The sequence below is a fragment of the Narcine bancroftii genome, chromosome 2 (genome assembly GCF_036971445.1).
Source record: "Narcine bancroftii isolate sNarBan1 chromosome 2, sNarBan1.hap1, whole genome shotgun sequence".
NCBI classification, from domain to species: domain Eukaryota; kingdom Metazoa; phylum Chordata; class Chondrichthyes; order Torpediniformes; family Narcinidae; genus Narcine; species Narcine bancroftii.
In genome coordinates, this window is record NC_091470.1 from 149,490,660 (window position 1) to 149,507,115 (window position 16,456).

Sequence of the window (16,456 nt, forward strand, 5' to 3'; positions counted from 1 at the left end):
TGGAAGCTTATCTAACAGCTTAAACCTCAGACCTTTTGTTACACCAAATACTTGTGTTCCATGTTTATTACATGCAGACTATGAACAGAAATCACTTTCCCAGGCCCAACTTAATGCACATGTAATCTCTGCAAGTTGCTTTACTAGCTGGTAATTTGACACTGAAATGTGCTAGCAAAGCAAGCTTGCTCAGGAAATGATGATGTTTTATATTATCCCAGCAGCTGGGCATCTCAAAATAGCTTTCTACAGATACAGAAAATCTTCAATTTTAGAAACTTTTTTTAACAACACAGGTGTTGTTACAATACTGATTATTTTAAACTACATATATCTTTTCTCTAACTTCTAACCCAGTCAGACTGTAGGAGACATGTGACATGATTTTAATTTTCAATACTGATAAAAGTGAATGATATTGAGTTGTAGGTAAAGTTTAAATTTAGACAATCAGCACAGTAACAGGCACTTTCAGCCCACAAGCCCGTGCCACACAATTACACCCCCAATATGTTTTGAACAGAGCACCAGGAGGAAACTCATGCAGACATAGGGAGAACATCCAAACTCCTTACAGAGAACCCAGGATTTGAATTCCGGTCTCGATCGCTGGCGCTGTAACAGTGGTGTGCTAACCGCTATGCTAATCATGCCGCCCCTAGGTTGGGAATAAATTCAGAATCTTTGAAATAACAATGAATAGGCAATAAAGAAATATTCAATGTACCTATGCCCTTAGGATAGGAAACTGAAGAGAACTGATGGTGAATAGAACTTGACAAAGTTGTTTCCAATTTAGCATTCAATGTAGTGAAGAGCTCAAATATTAGACACAGGGTAAATATTAGGAATGGATCAAGCAAGAGTTTTTCACCCAAAAATCAATAAAATTTGTTGAATAAATAGTCAAAAAGTGACATTGAAGAAGAATTTATAAATAAATTTAAGAAACTAGAACAGCAGGAAAAAAATTAAATAGACTGAGACTACTCTCAAATTGGAGGAACAACATATATTCCATCTGGGCAGCTTCCCACCAGATGACATTGACATCAACGTCTCTGATATCCATTATTTCCTCCATCTCCATTATTTTCTTGCCTACTTTCCTCGACCTCTGTCTGTCTCTCTCTCTTCCTTTTACCTTTTGTCTCCTTTCGTTGAGCCAAAAACTATTAATTCTCACTTTTCCTCTCTCCTGTCTTCTTATCATATCCAACAAACAACCCTTTAAAGTCAAGTTTATTATCATCTGATTTTACACCTGATGAAACCGTTCTCCGGTTCTCGATGCAAAACATGCAGATGCACAACCAGACATTACACACATACAGATTAAATAATACATATGCAGGACAAGTATTCATATATACAAAAAAAAGGTGTTTTGTGAATATGAGTGTTATATAGTCAGGATAATGTGAACTAATTTGTATCCGCATAAGAATACACCCTTCTCACTGTAGTGCACACTGCGGGTGTATGTATATGTATATGAGTGTGTGTGTCTGTGTGTGTGTGTGTGTGTGTGTGTGTGTGTGTGTGTGTGTGTGTGTGTGTGTGAACAGTTTCCTGAGATGGTGGAAGGCATCAGAAAGTAAAGTCTCTTTTGTTATTCGAATCGTGCATCTCTAAGTTATTTAAGGAGCTTTCCAAATAACACAAAGATTTAACATGGTGGCAACGGTATAAGAGAACAAGAATAAAACCATACAATTGATTGTAACTCACTGAAACATGAAGGGGAAGAAGAGAAAAAAACATAACTGAAAAAAAATGGTTGGCGCAACAGCAGTATACCTAGTGATGGACTGGGAGGCTGAAGACATTGTTGAATCATTTAAAAAGTTTCAGCAGAAATACAATTTAGCATTCAAAAGCTATTTTAAAAATGCAACAGGAAAGAAGAAGGTCAGTTATTTACTTTTCTGGACAAGGGAACAAGGCTTTGACTTATTTAATAGCTGGGACCTTATAGAGGTGGAGAAAAATGATCCAGAGCAGATATTTGCAAAGTTTGTTTCTCACTTTGAACCCAGGTCTAATCATAAAATTAAACACTATGAATTTCAAGGCTTAATGCAAGAGATTGATTAAATTGTTGATAACTTCCTCACTAGACTAAAAATAGTTGCTGCAAAATGCAAATTTAAGGATAAAGAGGAAAGATTAGTTGATCAACTAATATGAGGGAGTGCCCATCCCGAAGTGTAAAAATCTCTTATAGGGAAGGATAGCTTGAAGCTGGCCAAAGCTATAGATACAGCCAAAGCCTTCGAAGCCACGAGGATGCAAATGAATCCCTATCTATGCAGAACCACCCACAGCAAATAGAGGGAATGGTTGATGCTATAAAGAACTCAATCAGAAAAGTGTAAACCCCCAAGACCTGTAGGAAGTGGAGCAGACAACACCCATTTGATAACCAAAACAAACGTCTCACATGTGGTTCTAAATGTAGAGTCTGATATGATAAGAAAGCAGTAATACCAGTGAAGAAAAAAGTCAAGGAGAAGATCCACCACATAAAAAGAAACAACAATGACATCTCCAACACCCATATCCTGGACATAGAAGCCATACACCTTCACGAGATGAAAGAAGGAAGCGAGTTACATACAAAGATCTAAATACAGAGGACAATCCAGAACAAGCTTATGATATTTAACCTAAAGGTAAAACTGGATTCTGGATCACAAAGCAACATCCTTCCGCTTAAACTCTACCACCAGATGTACCCAGAGAACATAATAAAATGTAATTCAAAAGACAGTGCATTGGAAACAACAAATGTCACATTAACAGCCTATGGTGAAACCTATAATCAAGCAGCTAGGGAGAGCTAAGATCAATGGCTGCCATAAGGGAAAGAACATCCTCTGTACATTCTACTTGGTAAATGCAAATGGACCAGCAATTTTAGGTCTGGATAGCTGCCGGGAGTTACATTTGATCTCTGTCAATTATGAGATCTAGACAAAGAAGATATCTAAAAGGATCCACAGAAACACACAACAAAAAGAGAAATGATTTCCACAGAAGTACCTGCCAGGCCATGGCACACAGTAAGAGCAGACTTTTTCACCGAGAGCCTGTTACTACCGTTATGGGCCCAGAGGATCCCAAAACCCAGCAGCAATAGAAATTCACCAAGACAAATGGTTACTTAAACAAAAGTTGCTTTTAATTATCTTTAAACATGATAACAGAATCATACTTTAACTTATCACTATTAACTTAACCCCCTTATAATTCTAAGCTCATGTGTATATAATGTGTGTACAGGTTCAGAAAAGTTATTTGATTCATTCCAATCTCACTTCTCATTCCTCCAAGTTTAGTAGCATCAGGCAATTTTTATATTGTGCACAGAATTTAACATTTATGAATCTTCACTAGGCTTTGGTGCTTGAAAGGTAAATGGTTACTGCTCAGGAAGGTTTTGGTTGGTTTTCAGAGAGATTTGTTGGACAACCACAATTGATTCCTTCCTATCAGCCACTTCTGTGCCTTCCTGAAGAAATTTGCCCCATCAGGGCTTTCCAAATGATAATCTCTTTCTTTCAGGTCATCACATTATACAGCCAGCCATCTCCTCTTGTGTGAACCACAAGGGCTTTGACCAGGCTGAACTTAACACTCAAAACCCATTTTCAAAATGGGATTTTTCCACAAGCTTTCCAGCTTGTCATGCTCCAGTCCCAGCTGCAGCTGCTACTATAGAACTGTAGAACTGAATTCTCTCTCTCCATCTCTCTCTCTCTCTCAGAGAAAACCACATGACCCTCTTAGAACAGCAAACTGCACCAAGACTGCGGCACCGAACCTAATCTTCTGCATTTGTTCATCTGTTGCTTTCCAAAACAATAATCCATTATTCCACAGCATGTCCAATTTACACCTACTTGTGAAGACCTTATAGGCATTCCTCAAAGTTTTTGCAAAGGCACTTGGAGCCTGGACTGTCTGGCTTAAGCAGAGCTCTGGCATTTTAAATGAGATCTGTGTTGAAGTGTTTGTATTTTTTTGTGACCTACACTAAAAAACCTGCCACATATCTATACAACATGAAATATAACATTATCCGTCACACTACTCTAAGTTTCCATTTGTCAAAAAGGTGAGAGAGCTGAGAGTGTCAACTATCACCTCAGAAATGAGAGCGCACCTTGCTGAACAAGGATACATGAGCAAGAAATATGTGACAATGGAACACAGTTCACAATGTGAACACAGTTCACATCACAAGAATTCAGAAAGCTGGGTTTGTTATCACTACGTCATCCCAATACTACCCCAAAGGTCATGGGTTCATTGAAGGACAAGTGCCAACTGTTAAATGCACACTAGTTAAGTGTCATGAAACAAATGAAGACCCAATTCCTAGCTCTTCTATCATTACAAGCAACACTTTTAAGGGCTGACATGAAGTCCCCAGCAGAACTTCTAAATGGCAGATGATACAAAACAACTGTGCCAAGCAAAATACACCCTCCAGAAGACCAGGAGGAAACCAGAAGAAGACTGGCTGACACACAAGGAGGACGCCAGCAATATAACAAACATGCACAAACATTACCAGAACTCTTCAGAGGGCAACAAGTGCATATTCAAGAGCCAATGTTGAAAACATGGACCCCAGCAAAGGTAATCAGAAAAGCTGAGACACCAAGATCATACATTGTTGAGACAATCAGCTGAGGAGGAACAGAATCCACATCTAGCTGACATAAGATGTGATGAAGCAGAAAGCTTTAATACCAGCAAGGCCTGCAACACCAAAATCAAGTGATGTATCAAGTGAAGAGACCACAACCACTAATACCGAAACATTAGCAAAGCAGTTGACAGGTGAAGCACAACAATCTTCATCACCTACATGTGTAACAGCAACACAGAGCCCAATGGTCACAGCCAAATTCACAAGATGGTGAAGGAAGGTACTGCCACAAGTGCGATATCGGTAAGAACTATTTAGAAATAGTTGTGTAAATAAATTAGAGTACAAGCTCAGTGACTTAAGTTGCACTGGAAAGAAAGTGATAAAGAACACTAAATTTTTCTTTATCTTGAGAAGGAGGGAATGTGTGTGTGTGTGTGTGTGTGTGTGTGTGTGTGTGTGTGTGTGTGTGTGTATGTGTGTGTGTGTGTGTGTGTGTGTGTGTGAGAACAGTTTCCTGAGATGGTGGAAGGCATCAGTAAGTAAAATCATTTCTGTTATTTGAATCATACATCTCCAAGTTATTTAAGAAGCCTCCCAAGTAACACAGAGACAACAATGAGAGTTTCAGATGGTTAGTGTGAACAGTTCCTTTGGTCGTTCATCATTCTCACTGCCCATGAGAAGAAGGTGTTTCTCAGCCTGGTGGTACTGGCTCCGATACTCCTATATCTTTTCCCTGAAGGGAAATGCTGAGTAAGGGGTGGAAGGTGTCTTCAACAATTTTGCATGCCCTCATCAGACAACGATCCCAGTAGAGCACATCAATAGAGGGGGAGGTAGACTCCAGTCATCCTCTCTCCTACTCTTATGGTTCTATGAATTGACCTCTGATCCATTTTTCTGCAGCAATCACACCACACGGTGATGCACTCTCAAGAGAGCTCCTGTAGAAGGTTGTCCTAGTGGTGGCTGGTAGTCTTCTCAGAGAGTGAAAACCACACCACACGGTGATGCACTCGAGAGAGAGCTCCTGTAGAAGGTTGACCTAATGGTAGCTGGTAGTCTTCTCAGGGGGTGAAAACCACACCACACAGTGATGCATTCTCGAGAGAGCACCAGTAGAAGGTTGACCTAGTGGTGGCTGGTAGTCTTCTCAGGGGGTGCTGTTGCTGTTTCACAATGCGTCAGTCATTCTCATTCTCACAATGGATTTTCATGTATAGAGCATGAGAATGACCTTCAGAGTCTTTGTGATCTAACTGGCTGTTATGAGTATATTTCTATTTAGATTATGTACATATTTAAAAATACAGTGCACATAACTACCATATCTTTTCTTTCTTTGGCTTGGCTTCACGGACGAAGATTTAACTACCATATATATTTTGTTAAATAGCAATTGATTTCTATCAGTGTTCACCATCAGTAACTATAGTGCAGTCACAGAGAAGCAGTGGGATTTTTAAACAACTGCTGATTTCTGCTAAATAGCTCTGCATTTTACTGCTTCCTGAAAGATATTCAGATATTCCATGTGAATAAATGCATTTGTTCTCCAATTTTTGTGAATTATCTGGTACAGGGCTACAATCTCACTTACATGCTTCATATTAAGAAAATACAGGCTGAGTGGATTAAGTTACAGCATTCATGCCAGCACTCTTAGCAAATGGGAGCTGCCTGAGCCAGGACCACCTTGCAACTATTACACTGCATTAGTTCACTTCACTGCCTAAGGTCTGAGTAGAAAGCTCTAAACAGTGGTTGAAGTTGAGCATTGGGAATATGGATCAATACAAGAAACCCTATTTAATAGAAGTGGCACATCTGTCATATTGAAGTCACAATTTCAGTATTGTAAGGAAGTTGTGAACTGCAGGAAGAAAAGTTCTGCATGATGCATTTGTATTCTCATCAATATAATTAAATAGCTATGATTTGATAAACTTATTACAGTAATATTCTTACATCCAACATACATCATATAGCAGATTTAATGCAGAATAAATGTTCCAATGGAATTTATTGGAATTTTTTTGTGAGATAGTTGAATGAAGCTGAACAAAGAGCATGGTTACAGTTACGAGAATTTCAAAAGGGACTAGAGTGGTTTAGACAGAGAATACCACATTATTGGATTGATAGTTAAAGACTTTACCAGTGAAGAAGAAGAAAGAACTGGAAGCATAGACCGGAAGCTAATAAATACACGGCCTCTTTTCAAGGAGGCCAATACAATCCAATATGTGGGAATCCAATGCTGTTATATTTCCAGGAGTCTAATACTGCCTCATGCATGGGTTTGCAATGCTGCACTAAATAAAAAAGTTACCATTTAAAGCCAAAAAAATCAGCTTCACTTCCTTGACCACATAATTATTTATTGTTCCCCTGTTCAAGTTAACCTGCTTGCACCAGCAACGTCATGTGAAAACATTGATCATTTGTTACCTGTGCGCTAAAGTTATGCAGCTTTACCTCACCATCTCCTCTACTGATCCCTCCATCACCTCCAGATTGTTTGATAGTTTGCTATCCACCTCGGGATGCATAGAAATGTAAAACATCAGAAGGCAAAAGCCATTATATTCAGTCCCCATCATAAAACTTACAGTTCGATTTTGTCTAGCCTTTTAGCTGTTAGTCTTATTATTTCCTGATGTGGTACATCATAATATTGTTGTTCCATGTTGTTTCTGTGGGACCGTTATTCTGCATTAATCAAGCAATTTAAATGTAAGCTGTTGTCAGATGCTTCATTATATCTTTGAGTACAATGCTGCATAATAACTGAGTTTTCAAATGGTGTAGCATAACTGAGATCAGTACTGTTTTAACCTTGCACTACTTCAGGAGAAGTAATGATGGATGATATAAGGGTTACATTATATCTGGGAGTTTAAAACTGGTTTATATGTGGGAGTCCAATGCTGTATTAGAAATGGAATTTAGTGCTGCAGAGCGTCTGGAAATCTAATGTGCCATTTCTATGAATCAAATGCTTCACCGCATGTACGAGACTTATGCAGCATAGAATATAGGGGTCTAATGGTCCACTATAAATAAAATGCTGCTCAATATCTGAGCTTTACTATATCTGGCAATCTCACCATGGACTAGATATTAAATTCCATTACAAAAGGGAAGTATTGCAACACTGAAACAAACAAAAAAATTTTACAAGAATGCAGTGGGTCAGAAGCAAATGTAGAGATTAATTTTTTCAGGCTTGATATACTTTCATCAGAGCTGTAGACCAGTGGTTCCCACATTGAGTAATCCCTTACTAACCACAAAACACCAGGGCTTACTTAAGGTGGTATGAGAGTGGGAAAAAGTGGTTGAGAACCACTGCTATAGACAAAAAGACTGTTTTACTCTCAACTCTTGCTGCTGGTCCTGCTCTTTCAAGGTTTTGTTGTTTTCCATGGAACTCTATATCTGGAATCCTTCATAATATTTTTACCTGAGAATAGCCCAAATGTCACTTCATGCAATGGGCTCTGGATGGACTCTCTTTTGCTTCTCCCCAAAGGTTATGAGGAGAAGGCTGAGTGGAAAAATGGATCAATTCATGATTAAATGGTGAGGCAGAATCAAGGGGCCGAATAACCTATTTCTGTTCCTATGTCTTATGGTTTCATGATCTTATGACCTTTCCTTGTCAGGGGCAGCTAGGCAGTCTCTTAAGGCAGACTGAAGGCAATATCGTGTAATATTTCATATCTGATTTATTACATGTCAATAAATAGTATCTAATCTGGTTTGATTCATTCTTCCTGGAATATTCCGATAGTACAGGTTTTTTGGTCTTAGGACAGAGTGTTCTGGAAACTTGAAGACTTGCAGTTCAGAACCTCCACAGCAAATAACCAAATCCTCCACCTCCCCTCCCCCACGCCACCAGAGGCACTGTGTGATGGCAGTTACTTAAAGCAGTGTTATTACTTAGTGGGCCCCACTGAGACTCTAATTAAACTTCAAAACAGAACAGTAGACTTTAAATCTCTATGAATTATCTGAGTAGCTCGTTTCAGCCTTGGTTCTGGCCAACGGCAGGAAGAATTCAAATAATGATAAAAGACACGCGAGTCCAGATGCTGCAATTTTAATACTTGAAAATAAAGTGTCTTTCCTACTCTTAAAATTCTGCAGATTAGAATGCACCTGTTTTGATGCAGAGAATGTGAGTGTATCTCTCCACTAACTGCTCCTAAATACATACCATAAACTTTTTGCTATAAACTTTAGTTCCAGAGCAGTCATTAACGAGGATGCAGACCACAGGATGACTGCAATCACAGCTTCAGTAACTACTCGTAATAAATCAGAAGTAATTGTTTCATTATTTGTGTAGCAGAGCAGTACCGAACTTCCTGTACATTAGAACAGCATGTCACTGCATTAGCTCCTTGTTCTCTTTTCTGGAGCTCCACCTACTGTATACTTTTCCCACTATATAAATTATTTTCACAAATACTATACTTCAAGTTGTCAGTTGAGAAAATAAATAGTAGCCATGCGCCTTGTCCAAATCCAGCAGCGCCAGTTTTCTTTAATATATTTTTGAACTGAGATTAATTGTTGTAAACTAATCGACACTCAAAGAGTATAAGATCCAAACTACCTTTGGATGAGATTGTGAAGCAGTAATCAATTTTTTGTTGAATCCCATTTTTGTTATTGATTGTCCTTGTTAATATTAGCACAGACTTCACCAGATGTTTTTAGATTGAATTTAAGGCCATTGGTAAAGCTGATAGAATGGGAATTTGAGCCAGGCCGTCCAATTTGCACCCAATTAATCGACACCCTCAGTACATTTCTAACAATGGAAGGAAACTGGAAACCCCCAGGGAATACCCATGCAGACATGAGGAGAACGTACAAACTCCTTACTGACAGCATGGGATTCAAACCCTAGTCCCAATCACTGACACTGTCAATATGCCAACTGTACCACCCTAATGCAATTATGAAAATAAAAAAAGAGACTTTAATCATGTTTTCTCCAAAGATTGCACCTGATCTGAAAGGCCAGATATGTCCAAACTTAAATGATCCCATTTTTATGCAAACTTTGATCCTTTTTGTGCAAAATGTAAAATTTTTGATGCTTCTCTGATTCATATGTTCTGGGAATACCCAAATTTAGAGATTCTGAACAATAAAAGAGATTTTTCAAACTCTATCAACAATTTTCAAGATTAATTTGGTTTTTCTCGTGCCTCAGATGAACCTCTAATAGCATCTCAAGAAAAACTAAGTTTTTATTACATTGATAGCCAGATCAGCTATTTTATTGAAATGGAAAGGAGGTGCATCCCCTATTCATATGCATTGGCTATATGATGTAATGTCCTATTTAAGTTTAGAGAAAATCAGATATAATATTAAAGAGAGAAAGTTTCAATTTATGAAGTTAAAGGGCCCATTCTTAGAATTTTTTTTAATTGGAAGAGTCAATAACTATTATACATTCTCATAATTCTTTGTTTGTTCTCCGGGGGTCACCAGTAATTCCACATCATTATTGATTTATTTTTCTTCCCAAAAAAAGTGATTAGATAGAGGGAATTAGTTTAGTTTAATCCTTTAGGTTTTTTTTCCTTTTTAATCCTTATTATTTGAATATTAATGGGTATGTCATGGTTGCTTTCATTATGTTTATTACTAGATTGAGTTATTACAAGTAACCATTACTGTAGATATGCACATTTTATTACTTACTCATTTTTTCCTTTCCCTTTGGTATGTATTTGCTTGTATACAATTGATTCATTATGTAATCATCATTTATTACATATGCTTAACATGTTAAACAATAAAAATATTAAAAAGAAAGGCCATAATTCTCAATGAATATACCTCTCTCCTAAGTTCTTGTCCTTTGTGAACCAAAAGCTATTCAGCTCTGAAGCAAGAGGGAGAGATTCAGCTGTAACTTAGTTGGTGGTTCTCTAACCTTTGAATCTGTTCATTCAAATAACAGATCAGAGATAAGCAAACAAAATCTATCATGATGGTAATAGAGGAATGTGTTTTTTTAATGAGTTGTTGAGCTACCTCTCAAAGTTAAAAACCAACAGTCCACTGTTTCAGAGACAGACATTGTTAGCAATATTCCAAACCCTTCAAAACATATGGGGGTTGTAGGTTAATTAGGTTATTTGGCGACATGGGCTTCTGGGCCGGAAGGGCCTGTTACCATGCTGAATGTCTAAATTAAAAAATAATATACAATTCTAACTTAACATTACTGCAAAACAGATAATCAAGTCATTATTAAATTGTTGTTATGGAATTTTGTGTGCAAGTTAATTGTATGTTTTAATACAATTAATGCAGTGTGAAGCACCCTGGAATGTACTGAAGAGAACTTGAACAAAATATATAAATGCAAAACATTTTTACTGACTTGGAGCAGTACTGAAGTACAGAAATAAGTTTATTGTTAGGATGTCAGCATGAAATCTGGACCATTAAGAAAAAGTGGAATATCATGGACTTTCAATAATGCCACAAGCAATATTAAAACAATTCAAAAGTGCAGGAGATAACAAACACTGTAGGTCGTAACAGATTATTTCAAAGAAAACAAAGTTAATTTGGTTTTGGAAGGTGCTGAGATTCGTTTGTTTCACCAGCCCCCCTGCAATATTTTCAGCGTTAATAATAGCTGTTTTTTTAATGGCTGGTGCACTAATGGGGCCCACTAGTATTCCCCACATATCTTACAGCTTGCTGAAGAATGTTTCAGGTTTATACACTAATGAGCACTTCCTTTGAGTCAGCTCTCTGTAAGCAGCAACAAATTTAAATGTCTGTGAACAGCTAAATGGTTGCTCTCTGCCTCACCGATTATAATACATCGAACTTTGACACAGGACCAGATGGATTTTTATATGAACCAGACTCGGCTGTGGTTTAATTGTCCAAACTTATGCTGCAAATGAGTGGAATTATTTGAAAACTTATTTTCCAAGTCACTGGCCTTTGCAGGCCCAGGTGGTGTTAAATTTGGTGTTTTCAGGTTCTTGTGTGTGTTAGGTTGGCTTGAAGCCATCTGCTCAACAATGGATCTGGCGAGGGTCTTGTGCAGCATTAGAACAGTTTTGCAGTCCAAATTATACTTGTTGCTTCAGCTTTTACCCTCTGGAGTGCACACAAATTGCTTATATAAGAACTTAACACACATTTTGCCTTCACCATCTTTCTCCACTAGAATTAAGTTGCATAAAATAATCATAAAGAATCAGGGTGAAAACAGGTCATTAGTGCCAGCTTATATACGTATTGTCCTATCTTAGATGACCATTTTTTTTCAATAAATAGTTGGCTTCTCTTCAACTGTTGTCATGCTATTCACTTCAATCATTTCAAATAGTAGCAAGTTTAGCATTCTTACTACTTATTAAGCAAAGAATTTTTTCTTAAATTTCTTATTGAATTTATTACTGACATATTTATGGCTTCCCACTTTAGGTTTAGCCCCACAAAAGCAAATGTGTATTGCTTTTCTGCAGAATATCAGCAGATACATGTAAAGAAAGAAATTTATTCCTTAACTTTTAAAAGTATATGCCGCCATGACAAAGATATAAAGAGACAAAAATAAACAAAAATTATGAAAATTTGTTTAATATGTATCCATTTTCTCATTGAAGAACTAGCTGTTCACAAAGGTCCACAAAGTTGTTTAATCTCTGTTTATATCCCAACTATCTACGTGGTTAGTAGGTGAGTTAGTCACAAGGATGTAAATGGGGGCTGTGAACATGTAGGCCAGAAGTGCCTGTACCGTGCTGTGACTATATTTTTAAAAGATGTAAATATTCATTATATTTCTGTATTTGGTCACTGAATAACAGGGAACTTTCATTGCTAAAGCTAGCAAAAGGATTTTCAAAGACATTAAGGAACAAAACAAATAACTGCTCCCATCCATGAGGGATGGGTCCAAAGATAAAGACATCACCTATTCTCTGACTCCACTGAACCCCAAGCTAATATTCATGCTGCCATGGCAACTATTCTTACTACATTGATGTATTCATCTTGCAAGCAATAACAATATTCAGCATATTCTTAAAATATGAATGTGAACTTTGAATAATTCAAAATTGTAAAAATTGTACTGATGTCCTGATGACCTTTGGATGAATTATAATTGCTTGTGTGCCTGGCAGTCAAAACTTTTTTTGAAGTCCCATTGCAGATGTATTTTAAGAAAGAAGGTCGGCACTTGGCCCATGTAGCAAATAATATGCTTCAGTTTCATTGGCTACAAGTATTACCCTTATAGTGAAAAACCATTGCTGTTCTTCATGAGATATTCCATATTTACCTGAGAGTGTAGATGAGCTTCAATTTAAAGCAGTGGTTCTCAACCTTTTACTTTCCACTCACACGCCACTTTAAGTAATCCCCATGCTATTGGTTGCTTTCTGATTAGCCCTAGACTCAATTATTACTGACATTTTTTGCTTGATAAAAATTGTCATTGGCCCATTTCCTTTGGAGTCATGAAACCATGCACACAACGAGTCAATTAGGTGCGATTAAAACAGTGGTTTTCAAACTTTTTTTCCACCCACATACCACCTTAAGGAATCCTTTACCTATCACAGAGCACCTATGGCATAGGGAATACTTAAAGTGGTATGTGAGTGGAAAGAAAAAGGTTGAGAACCACTGGTTTAAAGTCTCACAAGAAAATAAGCACATCCAACATTGCTGGTAACCCTCAGTAATGAACAGGAGAGTCGGCCTAGTTAGTCACTGGAATGATTTTGAGTACAACATTCAAACACAGAGATGGATATTGGAAACCCTGGCAAATTTCTACAGATGTGTGGTGGAAAGTGTGCTGATTGGCTCCATCACGGTTCATCCCCGAGTGTAAAGCCTTGCAAAAGGTAGTGGAATCAGCCCAGTACATCTCACGCAAAACCCTCCCCTCCATCAAGTATATCTATGGGGATCTCTGTCATCAGAGAGCAGCAGCAATCATCAGGGATCCACACAATCTAGTCCATGCTTTACTTTCACTGCTACCATCAGGAGAGAGGTATGGGTACCACAAGACTCACACCACCAGGTTCAGGAACATCTGCTACCCCGCCGCCATCAGACTCCGTAACAATAAACTCAATCAGGGACTCATTTAGGGATTCTTTGGCACTTTATTTCTTTATTTGTTTACATATGTACATTGTGTTCAGTTTTTTTCACTATCAATAAGTGGTAATTTTGCATCGTCCACAGGAAGAAGGATCTCAGGGTTGCATATGATGGATGTCCTGTGTGTACTCTGACACTAAATTTGAAATTTGGAAATGCAATCACAGGGTCATGGTTGACATATTAGCATTGTGAAATCTCATGAAAAACATGAAATTCAGAAAAACAAATTGGAGATACAATAGGAACATGTTCCTACACCTGCAGTTATATCTTCTAGTATTGCCCTTTATCATTTAATCTTTAAAGAGCACCAAAAGTCCAAAAAAGACATCAGATGACTGCAAACCAGAAGACTAAGAAGATTTGGTGGCACATTGGAGATAAATTCACATTAAATGTTTCATCTCTTCAATGGCAGTTAACATCTATAACAAGTTCAGGCATGTTTGAAATGGCTATGAGTCAGTTGAAATAGATGAATTTTAATTAGGCAGAAATGTTGTTTTTCAGTGACTGGGTGTTGGGCAACAGATTGGACTGCAGGCCAGCAGATCTATTCATGATGCAAAGGGAAAAAAATTGGAAGGGAGGCCATAAAATAGGCTCTGGAAAGCACTTCATATACCAACACTTCCTTTGGTGAAAGATACTGTAGATAAGAGACAAAAGGATCTGCAAGTAGGATCTGGTGACGTTAATAAAGTGCGATGGATGGCACATTTTTTTGTGGTAATCTTTTCAACAGACAAAAGCTAGCCACTGGAATTTCAGGAAAATAAGTATTTATGTGACATTATTTGAAAGAGGCACTTGCTTTAATTTGCAGGAATTCATCTGTTAAATGAGGTACTCTCACAATTGAAACCAAATCTTTTAGAGATTACAGTTAAATACTGAAAATTAAAGGCTGTTCATCTAAGAATAATGGAAAAATCTATTTATCTATTGCCCATTTTGTCAGTCTCTATTTCATCTCTGTATTATTTCAATTTCTCTGTGTGTTTACCTTTCTTTTATTTATCCATGTCACCCCATACTTCATCCATCACTATATATTTGTGAGCACATATATCATTGCACCAATCTACATCTGTTCTATCTCCACTCTACACATTCTGTTAATATTGTTGATGCATTTGTCTTCATTGAATATGACTTCTATTACCATAGGCAATGATAACATGAACAATAGAGTGCCATCTACAGCACAATACATTACCCTTAACTTTAAAGCTTATTACTCCATTTCATGATTGTGCATGCTTCTCCGGGCACCACAGGATTGATTTGGTAGCTGTCTGCCATTTTGTTTAGCTACATTCTACAGATATCCTAATCTGGGAAGTGTGTGATACATCAACACTGACGAATTGCATTATAAATCTGACCCAAAACATTGTCTCTGCACTTAATAGGGGAAAATAAAAATTGCAACTCTTCCTTCCTAATCATACATTAATGAACCCATTTTTACTTTCAAGAGAAATGGACACCGGAGGGACTCATATCTAATTACCCCATGTTTGAATTAGTTACTGCAAGTGTGAGAAAGGGCAAAAATCAAGGAGATAGAAACTTCCTGAGCCCAGTCTGGTGTCTCATAGAGGTTGATTCAGATCAGGATTTAGGTGAGATCACATTCTCTGGCTCTTTTAACTCTGAAGACTAAGCAAAAAAGGAAATCATTCCAAATAGAAATAATAGTTAGTTAGCCGTTACTTTGCTGTTATCTGCCAAAATTGTCTTATTAAAACAATGTTAGCATAGTAATTGAACAAGATAAATGACAAAATTGGAATACAAGAAAGTATATCACCCAAGATACCTCTGATTCAAAGTTTTCTTTTACCTTTTTCAAAGGATAATCAATTTTTAACTATTTTGGTTTCATAAAGGCATTACAAATATTGAAGATTGTTATGAACAAGGCCAATTGATGTAATTTGAATAACTAAGGATTAAATATGGAATAACTAATAATACTGTTGTTAATTTCAAATGAGAGAATACTTGAGGGATAAATTAGGTCCAGTGATGCTGTTATCTACTTGTAGTAAGAAATTCTTATTACAAAGGGAAATATGAAGAAATTTACTTCTGCAATGTATCTTTTATTACAAACAGGAACTACTAAGCATGGAGTCCATAAATCTAGACATAGGAGGGAGCTAGATTTGAATATTACAATTGATGAGCAAAGATGGACAGATCTATGTTGAGATTATATGAAAAATAATATTAATGTTAGGTATAGATTAGTTCAATATAATTTTTTTTTACATCAACTGTATTTGACACCTCAAAAATTGAATAGAATGAAATCAGATTTATCAGATCTATGTTTTAGGTATGGTGAAGAGACAGGAACTTTCTACCATTCAACTTGGTCACGTCCCAAAGTTTTTGGGTGGACTTAGGGAATTTTTTTTCAGAACAAGTTACAGGTATTGATTTTCCACAAAACCCAGAATTATTTCTATTGGGAAATATAGAAGGAACAAGACCTCAGTTGAAACTATCAATATATCAAATGAAATTTGTTAAAATAGCATTAGCAGTGGCAAGAAAGTTTATTGCAGTGATCGGGAAGTCAGATTCACATTTGGG

General features: G+C 37.1%; 1 protein-coding gene and 1 long non-coding RNA gene across 18 annotated transcripts in view; one reads left to right on the forward strand and one right to left on the reverse strand.

The window, feature by feature from the left end:
- prdm16 (PR domain containing 16) overlaps positions 1-16,456 on the forward strand; it is an 829,575-nt gene that overhangs the window by 641,400 nt on the left and 171,719 nt on the right. The gene's annotated exons all lie outside the window — the stretch shown is intronic.
- LOC138754356 (uncharacterized) overlaps positions 1-16,456 on the reverse strand; it is a 92,549-nt gene that overhangs the window by 58,568 nt on the left and 17,525 nt on the right. The gene's annotated exons all lie outside the window — the stretch shown is intronic.